General features: G+C 36.8%; 1 protein-coding gene across 1 annotated transcript in view; it reads left to right on the top strand.

Moving 5' to 3' along the window:
- The window catches only part of PALMD (palmdelphin), a 648,769-nt gene that overhangs the window by 25,209 nt on the left and 607,217 nt on the right, over positions 1-16,343 (top strand). The gene's annotated exons all lie outside the window — the stretch shown is intronic.

Raw genomic sequence — 16,343 nt, 5'->3', positions numbered from 1 at the left:
TTGCTACTTTACTGTAGCATTGTTCTGGTTTTGCTGATAGAGAGGAGTTGAGGTTGGTTAGGGGAGGAGATACATAAAACAGGGTGTGGAGTAGATAAGAAGTGGCTATGTGTGGTCTAACAGTCAGTAAGGTAGTGTTTTAGTCTATAAAGGCAGCCTAGCTTTTGGTGTGTCATCTTTATGGCTTGTTAAAGGTGATCATCTACAATCACACCTAGTAGTTTAGTGCGGGATACAAGTTCTGTATTGGTCTTGTTGGATGACAGCATGTTGAAGGTAGTTTTTTTTAGGAGGAGGGAGAATTGGCAGTGATTATTAGTAGGAGTTGTGAGTTGTCAAGCCAAGCTTCTATGGTAGCAAAGGATTTCTGGGTGAGTGTTTGGAGCATAAGTAGTATCCTAGCAGTGCATGTCTGAGTGGAGTTATTGGCATATTGTACTGTGTATAATCAGGTCATTGATAAACAAGTTAAACAGTAGTAGTCCTAGGATGGAACCCTATGGGACTATGATGGTTACTGGAAGGAAAGAGTAGCTATCATCTTACCTTTTCATTGCTTAATGGTAAGTGAGGTAACTAAGAAGCCAGTTAAGTGAGAAGGGTAATAGCACATTGTTGAATGTCTTGGATAGATCCAGAAATAGAGCTGAGGTTAGAAGATCTACATTTCTATTGTGATTTGTTATATCTGTGAACCTTAGAGGGGCAGTGGTTGTACTGTGATTGTGTCTGAAACCATGTTGTGAGGGAGAGAGGAAGTTATGAGAAGTAATATATGTAGTGCTATGAGGGTGAATACATTTCTCCAAGATTTTGGGATGAGGGTGAGAGAATGGCAATTAGTATATAGCTTCTGAGCTCAGTTGATGAGCCGCCATTATGGAGGAGTATTATGTAGAATTTTTTCCATAAGGTGGGGGACATATTTTTCTTGAATAGAGAAGTTTATTAAAATTTAGACAGGATATGCAAGGCTATCTGCAGCAAATTTGAGATATTCAGAGAAGCTGGTCGCAGCAGTAGTTTTTGTCTTAAGGCTGCATAGGTATTTTTAATTGAAGATGCTAACACTGTTGTGAGTGTGAGAAAGCCATAAACATAGGTATTCAGTACAAAGTCAGTCCTTTTAAGAGTGCTTTATCAGTCACATAAAATCAGGTTCACTCCCCAGTTAAAAATATGGCTGAGCCAGAATGAAAACACTAAGTGACCTACTCTTTTATAACTAACCTTAAAATGTAGCTTTGAATTCTTTGTAAAAGATGAACACTAACAAGAATTAAAGAGTATCAGTGAACAAATAAACTGACACTCTTGACATAGGCAGTCAAAAAAACAGGAAATCACAGTGTTCTCATTCCATGTCACTAGAAAGATAGGATTATAATACATGCTTTCATCAACATTTAGCCAGTTCTGTTGACACAGGGGATTTAAGCAGTAGCAGCTGTAGAGACTGCCCAGCCTAGACTATTAACTAGTCAAAAGAGGACGAGGAATAGTGAGGCAAAGTCTGTTCACTTCTCTCTGGGAGAAGAGAGATGTGTGCATGTCCAGGTTATCATTTCTATGTGATAATCTCTGATGAAGACCAGAGGTTATAAGGGACCACTTGTTCAGGGTGGGGGAGGGGGTGAAGACTTCTGAAAGAAATGAATGATATGTATGGCTCTTGCCTCCTGGGGAAAGAATGGGTCAACTGGATCAGTAGAGTGTGGGCTAAATGGTCATTAGGGAACTGAGAGAGAAAAAAAATAATTTTATCACCACAGTGTACTGTATGTCCCCATTAAATTACCTGAGGGAAACAAATACCTTAAATGTCAAATGCAATCATGCAGCATGGTAGATACTATCAGAACCAAGTTAAAAATAATTTTAACCCAAAAGAGTGATGCAGAAGTATTAATATTGCAGAAAATATCAAGGTATGATCCAAAACATGATTTTTTTTCCAGTTTTTACATGAGTCTGTCCTTTAGCATGGTTTACAAATACTCATAATAAAGGGACATGTTAGATCACAATGCTAGTTCAACTGGATTTCAAAATTCTATTTATAAAATTCTGAGTCAGTGGTCATTTTTAATTATCTACTGGTATTTTGTGTAAACAGTTCTGAGTAAGGTAGAACCATGCAGCAATATTCTTGAGAGAGCTTAGTAAGGTCTAAGGATTAAAATGAAAAGCAATGTATTAAATGCTGCTTAAATGGCCAGCTTGTCACTACCTATGGGCGGAATACCAATATCCTTCGGAACATTGTTGATCGTTATTGGGGTATTTTAAAGTCAGATGATAGAATCTCTGAAATTTTGGGACCTAGGTGTTTGTTTTATTTTCGACGGGGCCCCACTTTGGGGTCACGTTTCAGTCATTATAAACATAGTAGGGAGATGATTCAGTCACAGACTACCCTATTCAGAGATTTACTTAAGGGTTGTTTCCCCTGTGGTCATTGTTCTGCTTGTCAATATGTCCTTAAATCCAAAAGTTTTACTAGTGCAAATACATCAAAAGTTCATGATATCCTATTGTTTGGCAACTGTAGCACGGATTGGCTTATTTATTTAGCCAGTTGTTCCTGCTCAGCATTTTATGTTGTCCAAACATCTAGGTCCCTGTGGGTTAGGATTTCTGAACATTTAAGTGATATTCGAAATAAAAGAGCTTCTAGCTCATTATATAAACACACTTTGCAACACACTACAACACAGTTCACTTTTACTATTACTGATATAATAAAAGGAAATAGACAGGGCAGAATGGGTTGGCACTCTGTTTTAAATACTAAAGAATGTAATTGGATCATTAGACTTGGGAGATTGTTTAGACCTGGTCTTAATGAGCAATTATAATCAATTATTAATTGGAAATGCGATATATATTTAAATGAGGACAGATTTTTGTTAGTTATGTCCACTGAGGAAGGCATATGGATGCCGAAACTGGTCTGACTGTTTTGCTATAGTTTGCTATAGCCTTTGGAGTTGCCACAATAAAAGCTTTTTGGGTTTCACTACTTGGTGCTAGCCAGTTTTGTGATTCCTTTGTAAGCCTAGCCATGCATTCCAAATCTCTGACAAGTTCTGATACCCTTGATAAGTGTAAGCATGGGCCTTGGAGATGAACCATTTACAGGTTACCTGTTTGCATCAGAGACATAAGTGCCAAACCAGGGATGAATTTCCAGTTTCCCATCCAATTGTCCAAGCTGCATTTGAATTGGATTAGGGAGGAACTCTGCTTCACATGGATGGGGAACCTGTTCCATAGACGGGGTAGTCTCTGGGATACATACCTATCTCTCCAGCAGGTCCTATTTATATCACAAGCAAGGTTTAAATCTTTAGAACGGGTAATTCTGGTACTGTTTGTTTTGTGGATATGCAGGAGGTCCATCAGAGTGGGGTCTGACAATGCCCTGTATATAGAGTGAACTAATATTGTTCTGGCTATAATGGTAAGACATTTAGTCTTGGACAGAGTTGTATAGTCATGTTGAGGTCTGGGTCAATATATCTGTATGTATTATTGAGTGAGGTTTGGATTCCGTGTGTGTTGTGGGAAGATTTGAAAGTTATGAATGGGAGGGCATATCCTATTCATGGTATAAACACATTTTTACAATGACACATCTTGCTTGAGGGTGTAAAGTGGTTTGAGACCTAGTAAGAAGATTTTTATTGATAATTGGTTTAAGTTGTGATATGTTATTTGTGTAGTCTGAGTGCTAAAGTCAACAAGTCTGAGATATTTGTAGCTTTTTATTTGTTTTATTGTTGAGATATCTAGAGCTTTGATGTAAGGGTTTATTTTTGTTTCATTTACGTATTACAAAGAACATTGAGGCAGTTGTTGAAAGGTTATTATTAAGACAATTTTTCTCAGAAACAAGGTTTTAGATCAAGTTTTTACATGGCTTTCCTCACAGTTTTGGCTATAATTGTTTTAAAGTAGAATGAGGGATTTAGGAAGCATCTTAAGTAATAGACTTGAACCACTGAAAGCCGTCTCCTGTCAAGACGTTTGCTTTTATTGAATTGCTTTTGTAATTGTAAAGCTGCATCGATCACACTCTGGCAAAATGACAAACTTGAGGTTTCACTACATTCCACATTGCTTTCGGTCAGGTTAACTATTTTCTTTTCTTTTTTGTCTGATTAGTTTTCTCTCAACAAGCTTACCACAGTAATCCTTATTCACGGAAGAAACACGAGTACAAAGAAATTAAATTACTTGCCAAAGCTTAAACAGTCTGTAGGCAAAATCAAAATATTCAGATCTGTAGCCAATACTTTAACCACAGGTGTACTGCTTCCTTAAATACATCACATGATACAATACTTTAACCACAAGTGTACTGCTTCCTTAAATACAGTACATGATACAATACTTTAAACATAGGTGTACTGATCCTTAAATACAGCACATGATATAGTACTTTAACCACAGGTGTACTGCTTCCTTAAATACTGCACATGATACAATACTTTAACCACATGTGTACTGCTTCCTTAAATACAGCACATGATACAATACTTTCACCAAAGGTGTACTGCTTCCTTAAATACAGCACATTATATAATACTTTAACCACATATGTACTGATATGTAAATACAGCACATGATACAATACTTTAACCACAGGTGTACTGATCCCTAAATACAGCACATTATACAATACTTTAACCACAGGTGTACTGCTTCCTTAAATACAGCACATGATATAATACTTTAACCAAAGGTGTACTGCTTCCTTAAATACAGCACATAATACAATAGTTTAACCACATGTGTACTGCTTCCTTAAATACAGCACATGATATAATACTTTAACCACAGGTGTACTGCTTCCTTAAATACAGCACATGATACAATACTTTAAACACAGGTGTACTGCTTCCTTAAATACAGCACATGATACAATACTTTAATCACATGTGTACTGCTTCCTTAAATACCGCACATGATATAATATTTTAACCACAGGTGCACTGCTTCCTTAAATACAGCACATAATACAATACTTTAACCACAGGTGCACTGTTTCCTTAAATACAGCACATGATACAATACTTTAACCACAGGTGTACTGCCCCCTTAAATACAGTGCGTGATATAATACTTTAACCACAGGTGTACTACTTTCTTAAATACAGCAAATAATACAATACTTTAACTACAGGTGTACTGCTTCCTTAAAATACATAACATAATACAATACTTTAACCACAGGTGTACTGCCTCCTTAAATATAGCACATGATACAATACTTTAACAAGAGGTGCACTGCTTCCTTGAATAAAGCACATAATAATTTTCTTTTGCATCAGAGAAGTTTTAGAATAACTTTTTCTGCCATCCTCATCATAAATTGTTGTGACAATAGATTTCCAAAGCAGAATTGCAGTGCCATTTCCTATGTTAGACATGAAATATTTAAACCTATTTTCCCCTGAGCAATCCAGTCGAAAGTACATTAAACTAAGAAGACATTGAGAGTGCACTGGGACAGTTATGAATCAGTAAGTCTTGCTAAGTTCTGTTAGGTTTAGAATGCTGTGACTTACTCATCTACTGGGGATGTAGCAAATGTATTACTGGACAAAATCAGCTCTAACTTTATTCCCCTAACTTCCTGTAACTTCCCCATCTTATTATCACACCATCTCACCCCTCTAATCACCTCTAAGCAAGTCCCAAATACTCTTTCTAAGGTAATAAAACACTAGCTCCAATGGTCCTGACAATGTTCCAGGGTGCTTTCTCATCAGCACCAGATAATGTCTGGTAGACACCCTAAGTCTCTCCACTGGATTTGTGCCAGAGGAATAGAGAGCTGCATTAGTCAACCTACTTCATTAGGGGAGATGCAGTGCTGATCCAGGAAACTATAGACTTATTAGCCTCACAAAGCTTTGCCTGTAAAACAGTGAAACAAATCATTATGGAACTTATTAACAAGGGCATAGGCAGTTTGCAAGTCCTTGAACCAAGCCAGTTTAAGTTTGTTAAAGGTAGTTCCTGCCTCCTGAACCTGGTGGGTTTCTTTGAATAACTCACTGATGCTTTAGACACATGTAAAGCAATCCACACTGCTTATCTCAACCTGGCTAAGGCCTTTGATATTGTCCCACATTCTGGCATTGTCAATAATTCCACATTACAGCATTATCAACAAGCTAATTAATTTAAATATAAACTCATGTGTTACCCACTGGATAGTAAACTGGTTAACTGACAGAACCTAATCAATTACTGTGGGAAGCATGCTCTCTTTGAAAAGGACAGTACCAGTGGTGCCCCTCCCACCCCACCCCCCCAGGATTTGTCATAGGACCACTTCTCTGATGTCAAGCCTGAGATCAAGGGCCTGTTGTTGACCAAGTTTGCAGATGACTGCAAACTTGGAGTTATTAAAGGAAAAATCTACCGTCTCCTATAGTTTAACTCAACTCTTAGGTTGCTTTTCTCCCTACAGTATGATTCCAGAACTGTGTAGGTACCTGAAACCTGCTTGTACGTTATAAAACTGTAATTTCCCCACTTTGGTATCAAAGGAAGGGAAAGACCACCCACTTTTTTAAAGCTTAACTTCTCACATAAGTTGCAGATGAATTTGTCTACACCTCCATGACATACCACAGACACAGATAAATTTGTAGTCAGGAGCTCAGGCTGCTGTAAATAAGACACAGAGGTGTGAAACTGTTTCTACTGTCTTTATTGCAAAGAGGAAGAGAACTTACACTGATTCACAGCTGCTTCCAATGTTGTCATGCCTTTCATACCAAAACAGAGCAATTAGATTAGTCATTGGTATTTTAAACATTTATTTATACTACTTTATATTTTAAGATGGCTTGAATGTAGGATCAAAGATGTCTGTGACATTTATAGAAAAGTCAGAAAATATTTTTTCTTGTAATTCTTATAAAGAATCAGCACATTTACCAAAGTATAGGGGGAGAGGCTGTCAATTCATCTTGGACTACAAAAAGATACTTTGAACAAAGCCCTGCAATTTAGTAACTGTTTTGGTTGCAGCTGTATAATTCCTTAGTATACTATAAAACAAGCCCTGAGACACACACAAATGAGGGCCATTCATGAAATAAAGAAGCAGTCTTGTTACAGACAATATATAAGTTAATAGTGACTGACAATAATCCCATTATATGTTAATGGAATGGGAATACACCACTACTTCCTTATGTCTAGCATGACTCATATAAAGCAGACTTGAAATGGATTATGGGAAAGAGAGAAGCTTGAAGAAAAATAAGATCACATTGATATGTCAAGCCCCATTGACAACCATTTTGCAGAAAACCCATTAAAATTCTATAAGCAGCACTCAGAGTGATTTTTGAGATGTTAAAATAACTCAGAAACAAGAGAGAATGAAAAAATAGTTTTTTTTTAGTTCTAAGGTGGAGTTTTCCATTTTCTCCCCAACTGACTTCCAAATTCTTCAGAAGAGGTTAACACTCATCAATAAGTGGTACCTGGACCAGGGCTTAAAACCAAATGTCAAGAAATGTATTATTGTGTCCTCTAGCAAAACTGGTCATCCATGCACATACCGAGTAGGTGACGGCCCTTTGAAAGCTGACTCACTCATTATACACCTAGGCACTTTCATTGACAATAAGCTATCCTTTGACTGCCATGTATCCACTGTTGTTAAAAACAAGCCTTTTACCTTGCCAGACTAGTTATCAGGAGTATTTCTTCCAGATTTAAGGAAGTTATAATCTCTACTCCTCTCTCCTTAGACCCATAATAATGTCTACTTTGGTTTGTTATTGTCTAAGCATATGACCCAGCTTGAAAACCTCTGTGTTTCATCACTAAGGTAATAAAGGATATGTCTTCCATGGGTTACCTAGACTACCATAAAGTGCTCTCTCTCAATCTCTTTTCTGTTTCCTACAGACTCTTGAGAGGTGAGCTCTGTCCAACCTAGAGAGTCTAGAATAATCCTGCATATCTGCAAAACTAATAACACCTTAAACACCCACTCAAGAGATCTTACCCTCCACCAAAACATAAACAGGACTTGCTGGCAGGTATACATATACATCTATAAATATATATATATATATATATATATATATATATATATATATATATATATATATATATCACAGAGAATCTTTCATCTGTGGAACAAACTTCCTTTGTTTATAAAAGTAGCTCCATGACCATGTTAAAAAACAACTGAAAAAGCCTCGGTCACAGCGGAAATAAAGTGAACCTTACTAAAAGCATTGCAAAAACAAAAAAACACAAACCAACACACAGTAACGGGCATACTTTTTAATAAAGACTAAGTGCTTTCAACCTTTGAAAAGGTCTTCTTCAGAATAAACATTGAACCAAATACCTTCTTTAAATAGGACATCACTAATCACTGAGCCACCCGTGGTGGTGGTGCTGTGGTAGCATTGTCGCCTCACAGTAAGACGCTGTCCGGTTCGATTCTCAGCTAGAGCATCTTCTGCATGGAGATATGCATGAATGGGCGTAACTTCGTTGAAGGTTGTATGTTAGGGCTGGTAACTCGACACATAAAAATCAACTACCAATCATTAGCGGACCGGAGTTCCACTGTGGCGACCCCTAACCAGGAAAAGCCGAAAGACACAAACAAATTAATCACTGAGCCAATAAAAACTCATTAATTTGTGCAATAAAAGACTACTTAATCTTAAAGAAGTTTAACAAAAACAGTTAAATTTTATTAAAACAAAACAGAGCTAGTTGCTCAATATTATCCCTTGCACTTCTCATAATATAACTTTCTCTGAAGTACAACTTTATAATTAACATTGTTATTTAAACTCGGTGTGTTATAAGAATTAAACTCCAACTGCCTTTTAAATTCTCTAAAATCCAATTCTCCTTCTTTGTCACCATTAAATTCACTATGAACAAAATCAATGACAATAAAATACAATTTTTTAAAATTCTGACATCCATGCGCATACTTTACTAATGCATTGTCATAATTTTTAACTTTCATAGCATAAGAATGCTCATACATCTGTTTCCTCAATTGCCTGTTTGTTTTTCCTATATAAAATGCACAACATGAGGAATACTTAGCTAACTAAATAACAGAATCACAAGTAAAAAAAACTGGTACTGACCACACGTTGTTATCTCCAAAGACCTCAAAATGTTGCCTTTCATCTATATATCTGCACATACTGCAATTTTGACATTTGAAAGTACCTTTCCTACTAATGGTAGATTTGTGACTTGTAATCTCCAATAATTTCTTAAAATTGCTGTCTTTTTTATTGATGAAATTGGGGTGGAACCCAAAAATTGCTCAGTGTCACCATTACTTGCTAAAATCTGCCAATTATTTTAATAATGTGTCTAATTGCTTTACTATCTGTAGAATATACTAAAGGCATTGAAAGAGACCATTCTCTCTCTCTTTGTCCTTTATATTCCCATCCTCGTCTGCCTTTTGCTTAACTATGTTTTTAATAATTCCTATTGGATAACCCCTGTGGATGAATCTTTCTTGCAATTCTTCTATGAATTTATCCAACAACTGGGTATTGGTAGTCAAACATTGAAGTCTAACTAAATGTTCTTTGATAATATTGTGTTTAACATAAGTCAGATGCATGCTGATGTAATGTAATAAAGCATTACTAGAAAAATTTTTGTAACTAATGGTGGAGCCTAATCAATTACTAACAACATCCTTTTTCACCTCTAAATCCAAGAAACAAATGCTAGTACTACTAAAACTATGTGAAAACTTTAAAAAGTTTGTACTGTTGTTCATCATCTCAATAAATTATTTTAACTCAGCTTCCCACCCACTCCACACAAAAAAACAAGTCATCAATAAATTGATAATCAAACTTACATTCAATCTACCATTAGGTTTGAGAAAATGTTAGCCTCCCAATAAGCCATAACCAAATTTTCATAATTGAGAGCCATTCGGGCTCCCATTGCCACTCTTCTCTTCTGAAGATAGTATCCCCCTTCAAAGCAAAAGTAATTATTGGTTAATACTTGGTCAGTACTCTCAATTAAAAACTTACTTTCACCAACTTCATATTCAACACTGTTAGTTAACAGATACCCAACCCATTCCAACCCTGTGTCATGTGAATTGAAACTGTACAGTGCTTTGACATCTACTGTGACCAATAAATCTTTTTTGCCTACTTTTTGGTCTTTTATTTTACTTAAAAAATCAAATGAATCCTTCACAAATGGGGGGGGGGGTCCATTTAACTAATTTTAACAAGGCCCTGCCTATGAACTTAGAAATGGCTTCTAACTTAGAGGCAGGTGCTGAGACAATAGGCCTACATGGGGGGGGGGGGCAAGCTCATTCTTGTGAATCTTTGCTACTCCAAATAGCTGACCTATATTCAGTTTAGCTGAATAAAAAAGAGAAAACATATTTTCTGAAATAATACACTCTGACAAAGATTCTTACAACCTAGAATCAATTTTCCTATTAGCTTTTTTTCACATCATATTTGTTGACTCGTTGATAAAAAAAACTTCATCCTCCAATTGTTTGTGCATACTACTCACATAATCACATTTGTTGACAATCACCATCACCTCCCCTTTATCTGTTTTCATTATCCTTATATTACCATCATTCCTAAGTACATAAAAACTTAGTTTCTCATAGTCCGTCAGATTGCAATACTTGCTGGTACTTTTTCTCTTTAACAAGTCTCTGATTTCTTTTTTACATGTCTTCAAAAGCTTTGATGGAGTGGTGAAGAGGTGGGTTAAACAAACTAGGTGTTACAAAATCACCATTTTAAGGTGATATCTTGTCTTTAAAAATATTTTTAAATTTTATTTTCTAGTGCAGCCCTTCAAATCTATTAAAGTTTGCAGTAAATTATATCTACCAGTTGGGATGAAAGAGAAATCTTTCTTTAAAACTTTTGTTTCTCCCTCAGATAATACTTTGTCAGATAAATTATAGGTTCGTAGGTTCATAGGTAGGTACTAGGCTATCGGCCTAAGGGCCTACGTAAGCCTAGCCAGCAAGGTTCCATGGCTTATGCCACCCAAGAAAGTTATTTGCCTGTGCCACTGTCAAGCAGAGACACAGAAGTGATCCCCGGGGTGTATTCCCTATTTCCCACCCACTCATCAAGATTTTTCTTGAAGAGTGCTAAGTGCTTGACATAGACATATATCTTATAGTCTAATGGCACTTTGTTTTGACTAACTTTTGTGTTTGAACCTTTGTTCTTTGAAATAATGGGTATGGGTTCCTGTTTGCTGATGTACTCTCTGCACTTGTTAATAGCTCCTTGACCATCTTTAAGCAGAACATGGATGAATAGATGGGTAATCAAACTCTCATTGAAAGGAGTCAAAATGATGTATAAATTAGTCATGTCAATGGGTACTAATGATTTGGAATATTATGGCTAGACTACTAATCTTTCTCTGGATTAAAAGCCTAATACTGACCTATGAATCTGTGAACCTATCAAACCATGCCTGCTGTGAGTAAACCAAGCATTACCCACACACACCTATGGCTTATTGCTAAAATTACAAACACCCTGTGCTAAACATGGAAACTTATACTGCAGGTTTTCACCAGTTTTTCTTAATATTTTAATTTGTTTGTGTAGAGAGACTGAGACTGTTCCCTACCTGAATTATAATTTTGTCTTTACTTTGTTTTTGTATCCACTGGACTGGTCTGAATATGATCCATGAAGATCAGTACTGTATAGCAATTAACACATATAAATAAATTAACAAATAAATAAAACATAGGTATCTCAATGTCACACTTAAGCATCAAATATTGAAGAAAGACATTTATAAAGAGATAATAAGTATCTATTTAAATTAATCTTAAATAGATGCCAGCATCTTCACTCACATAAGAAACACCATCCTCCATCCCTTCTATGATGCTGTTTTGTATGTACAGTAACATTTATATATTATTAAAACATATTAAATTCTCCTCATTTGTTTTGGCAATAAGTCATATAAAACTGGCACTGCTCATCCAAGGACAGAGTCAGTTAAGTCCTACTAAAGTCGACTATATGGACAAAGCCCAGTATTGTCCTGCAGTATACTTGGACTCATACATATGACCCTGGCCAGTGAGTGGAAATAGTGCAGCAGAACATCACAAGTGTGTGCATATGCACAACAGCCCAGCATAATCAGGCATGGCAATGAGTCTACTGATTGGCAATGGGGACAGTTGTATGGTGCATTAAAACAATTTCCTAAACACCCACCTGATGTTGGCCATGATCTGTAATTCCTGCTTTACTCCACAGTGTCTTCTAAAGATGGGAGTGGAGAGGAAGGAATAGGCTGACAGAGAATACATACATAAATAAAAAGGTGTGATGGCCATAGAGGGAGAGGAGCGTGCCAATGGAAATTAAATAAGTTTGCACTTGAACAATCAAGATAACATCAGGACTGACCCAGTCAACAAAGTGTAAATAAAATAAATAAATGAATTCCTTCTAACCCCTACTGTGAATAAATGACACCTATTCCTTCTCTTTCTAGTCAGTAGGAGTTAAGACAGTGTTATCTCCTTATATGGCTCTGTACAGGTAACCATTTGAAATGTAGGGACCTGCTTCAATGATTCCCAAAATACAGAGACTTAATGGCTGAAAAAACATACTTGCATATATCAAGTCCAAGATGGCCATTTTTTTGGAATACTCCCTTTTCTCAAGGGTATGGTGATCTTGAAATTTGTATATAAAATTTCAGGGGATTTGGGAGGCCCACCCTCCTGCAAAAAAAAAAAAAAAAACAATTTTAAAGGAGAAGAGCAATGTTTGTGATTTGCTCTTCTACATTTTTTTTTTTTTTTTTTTTTTTTGGAGTGTTGGCACTTGACATTATGATTGCCTACATGAACTCAGGCAAGAACTTGCAGCACCATTAGGCACCCTATAAAACCAAAACCTGAGTACTGGCTTCATCCCAGCTGAGTGGAGGACAGCCACTGTCATCCCTTTGCAAAAAGGTGGAGCGTCCACATGTCCTGGAAATTATAGACCCATCAGCTCAACTAGCCTGATCTGCAAGGCCATTGAATGTATTATCATGGGTCTTATTAATAAGGACAACACAGTTTGGCTTCATCAAAGAGATATCATGCCTGTTAAATTTGGTTGACTTCTTCAAGAAAGTCACCAAAGCCATGGACAAGGGGAAAATGATGCACACCACCTACCTTGACCTGGTCAAAGCCTTTGATACTATTCCCCACTCGGGTATAACAGATAAATTCTCTCAACTAGGCATCGATCCATATGTTACCAGATGGGTAGCACACTGGCTCACTGACAGAACCCACCTAGTCAAAATAGGGGAAGACACCTCAAGCAGTAGACCCGTAATGAGTGATGTACCGCAGAGATCAGTCTTGGGGCCTTTGTTGTTTGGGATATACTTTTCTGAAGTGCAGGCCAAATCTAGTGGGCTTTGGCTGACAAGGTTTGCAGATGACTGCAAGCTGGGTGTGTCATCAATTCCCCTAGCAATGTGGACATGCTCCCAGAGGGTCTAACTCAAACAAATGACTGGTGCCAGAAACATGGCCTCAAACTGAATGCCAAAAAATGCATCATCATTCCCTTTGGGGAGAGTAATGTCCCCACAAATTATCACATTAATAACAAGGATGCAATCAGTTGTGAGGGACTTGGGCACACAGGTTCATAGCAACCTGACTTTTTACCACCATGTTGTTTCCATTGTGCGGAAAGCCTTCTATGTGGCCCACCTCATAAGTAAGGGTATCTCATCCAGGGACAAGTAGTTCATAAAATCTCTGCATTCTTCCCTTATAAGCCCATTATTGAGTACACTGTCCCTTTCGGCATGTACCTCACAAAGCACATGCAGCAGCTTGAGAGACCACAGAGGTTCCTCACCAGGAGAATCCAGGGCCTCAAACATCTACCCTACACAGATAGGCTAAAAGCCCTGTCCCCTCTACTCAGTCTCATACAGACACCTCAGAGGTGACCTCTGCCTGGCATACAAAACAGTCTCAATCCCTGCCTTGATGAGACTGCTGCATATCTGCAAGTCAAGCTCCACTCAAGTAACCTACATGTGTGACCTCAACCTGGTCTGTGACATCAACAGGACTTGTTGGCAGAACAGATTTGTGTCCCAGAGACTCCTCTTTCTGTGGAATAGACTCCCTTTCCATGTGAAGCAGAGTACCTCATTAACACTTTTTAAGTGCAACCTGGATAACTGGATGGGGAACAGAAAATACACCCCTGAGATTCCACTTGTGTCCCTGCTAGACATGGGCATTGGCTGCTGACTTGTCGGAACATGGGCTAAATTCTTGGCTAGGTTTGTAAGGGCCTCGGGCCTAATAGCCAAGTAACTTCCTATGATCCTATGATATTTCAATTGACAGCCCTGTAAAACTTGTTACAGTTCAAGCTGGACTTAGCCACAGCCTAGGTTATGAGAGCTCTGTGGTTCTTCTGGCTCACCTCTGTATTAGTCTGTTCCTGATACATTTCTTCTTTTCCTCTGTACTCAGACCACTTGTGTGTTGGCCATCAGTGACATACTTTGGCAAAATGTGCTATTTTGCTTGTTTTTCATGGCCAAGGCAACAAGACAGTATGTTATGTGACATTGTAGCTAATCAAAGTTCAAGGTATACTATTATAAGTCAAAATTTAGGGCAGGTTATGGATATAATTAGCTGTATGAGATGCCAAAAGATAAAAGGACAGCTTAGATGAAATATAACCAAAAAATTACTTTTATCTTTAAACATCTCAGTGAAAATGTGAAGGAATCAGAAGTCACATGAGGAACTTTGAAATGCTGAGGACAAATACATATGCACCGATTTATATATGAGTTCACACACACACACACACACACACACACACACACACACACACACACACGCATATATATGCATGTATGCAGACACACACACACACACACACACACACACACACACACACACACATATGCACGCATGTATGCAGACACATGCACACACACACTTGCATGAACAAAGACACAGAAACATACACACACTGTGATACATACAGCCCCTGTCTCTCTTTCACTGTCTCTTTGTATGACTATCATACCACACAGAAATGCTTTGCTTAACCTGTAAGTGTTCCCAGGCATCAATGACAACATAAGTTTCGCTCCCATTCTAAAATTGAATCATATTAAGGGATAAACAGTTGTATAAAACCTATATGGTTCAGTGTATATTTTACTGAAAAATGTTGGTATTTTGGAATATTAACTGGCATATGTAGTGAGTTATTGTTTTTAGTTTATACATGTTTTTTAGTTTACATATGTTTTTTCACATTATTATTTTACAATATTTTAGACGTATTTATTTATTAAGAATACAGATTACCTTTGTATATTAACATTACTAATATACATATACATATATTTTTAAATGTATTAGTATGTTTACATTGCATGTATATCATATATTTGTATGGTTCTTAAGGTTGAATTTAAGCTAATTAATATTTTATTAAAATATGGGTATGTTAATTGAATGTAATTAGTGTGAGAGTATATATGCTCACAAATGTGTTCAGGATTGTTTGTTCTGAAGAAGTCTGTTCATTAAAGACGAAACCTTGGTAAACTGTCGTCATTTTTTGTGATTGGTGCTAACCTGCAGTTCCTGACAACGGGTCGATACCAGTGGTTCTTCTTTGTGGCTTAACTATTTGTACAAACTATAATGTAGGCACATGTTTACTTCACTTAGTGAATGACTATCAACAATGAGAATTTGGTGATGTAACCAGTTGTTCAATATTTTAAAACCCTCATTTTTTATAAGAATAACACGTTGCAAATATTCTGTAACAAAATGCATTTAGTTACATAAACCACTCATCATATATTCTACTTCATTTATTTCATTGAATCATTGACTCTAATACCTGCCTATATAGAATATGATTTTTTCATACAACAACAACAGCTGGAATATATAACAAGAATGCAATGCATTTAATTCCAAATAAGATGTGGCTCAGATGTCCGCTTAATATTGGAACAAAATCTTTCATGTTTCATTAATGAGATTATTCCATCACTAAAATATTTTCTGACCTAATTACTAAAGACACAGTCAAAAGTACAAATTGAAAATGTACTGCATGTTGGTTAGCAAATCTGGCCTAAATTCAGAAAAGTTTATCCAAACATGGGACATTGACATTACGTCATGTTGGTGAAAAACAAACTTCCAAGGAACACTATTTGCAAGTAAAATAATTATTAAACTTATG

This window comes from Protopterus annectens, chromosome 10.part0 (assembly GCF_019279795.1).
Source record: "Protopterus annectens isolate FY-2018-M chromosome 10.part0, PAN1.0, whole genome shotgun sequence".
In the NCBI taxonomy this organism is placed as follows: Eukaryota; Metazoa; Chordata; order Ceratodontiformes; family Protopteridae; genus Protopterus; species Protopterus annectens.
The sequence above is the reverse complement of the archived record's forward strand: the minus strand, read 5'-3'. Positions and strand labels throughout refer to the sequence as shown.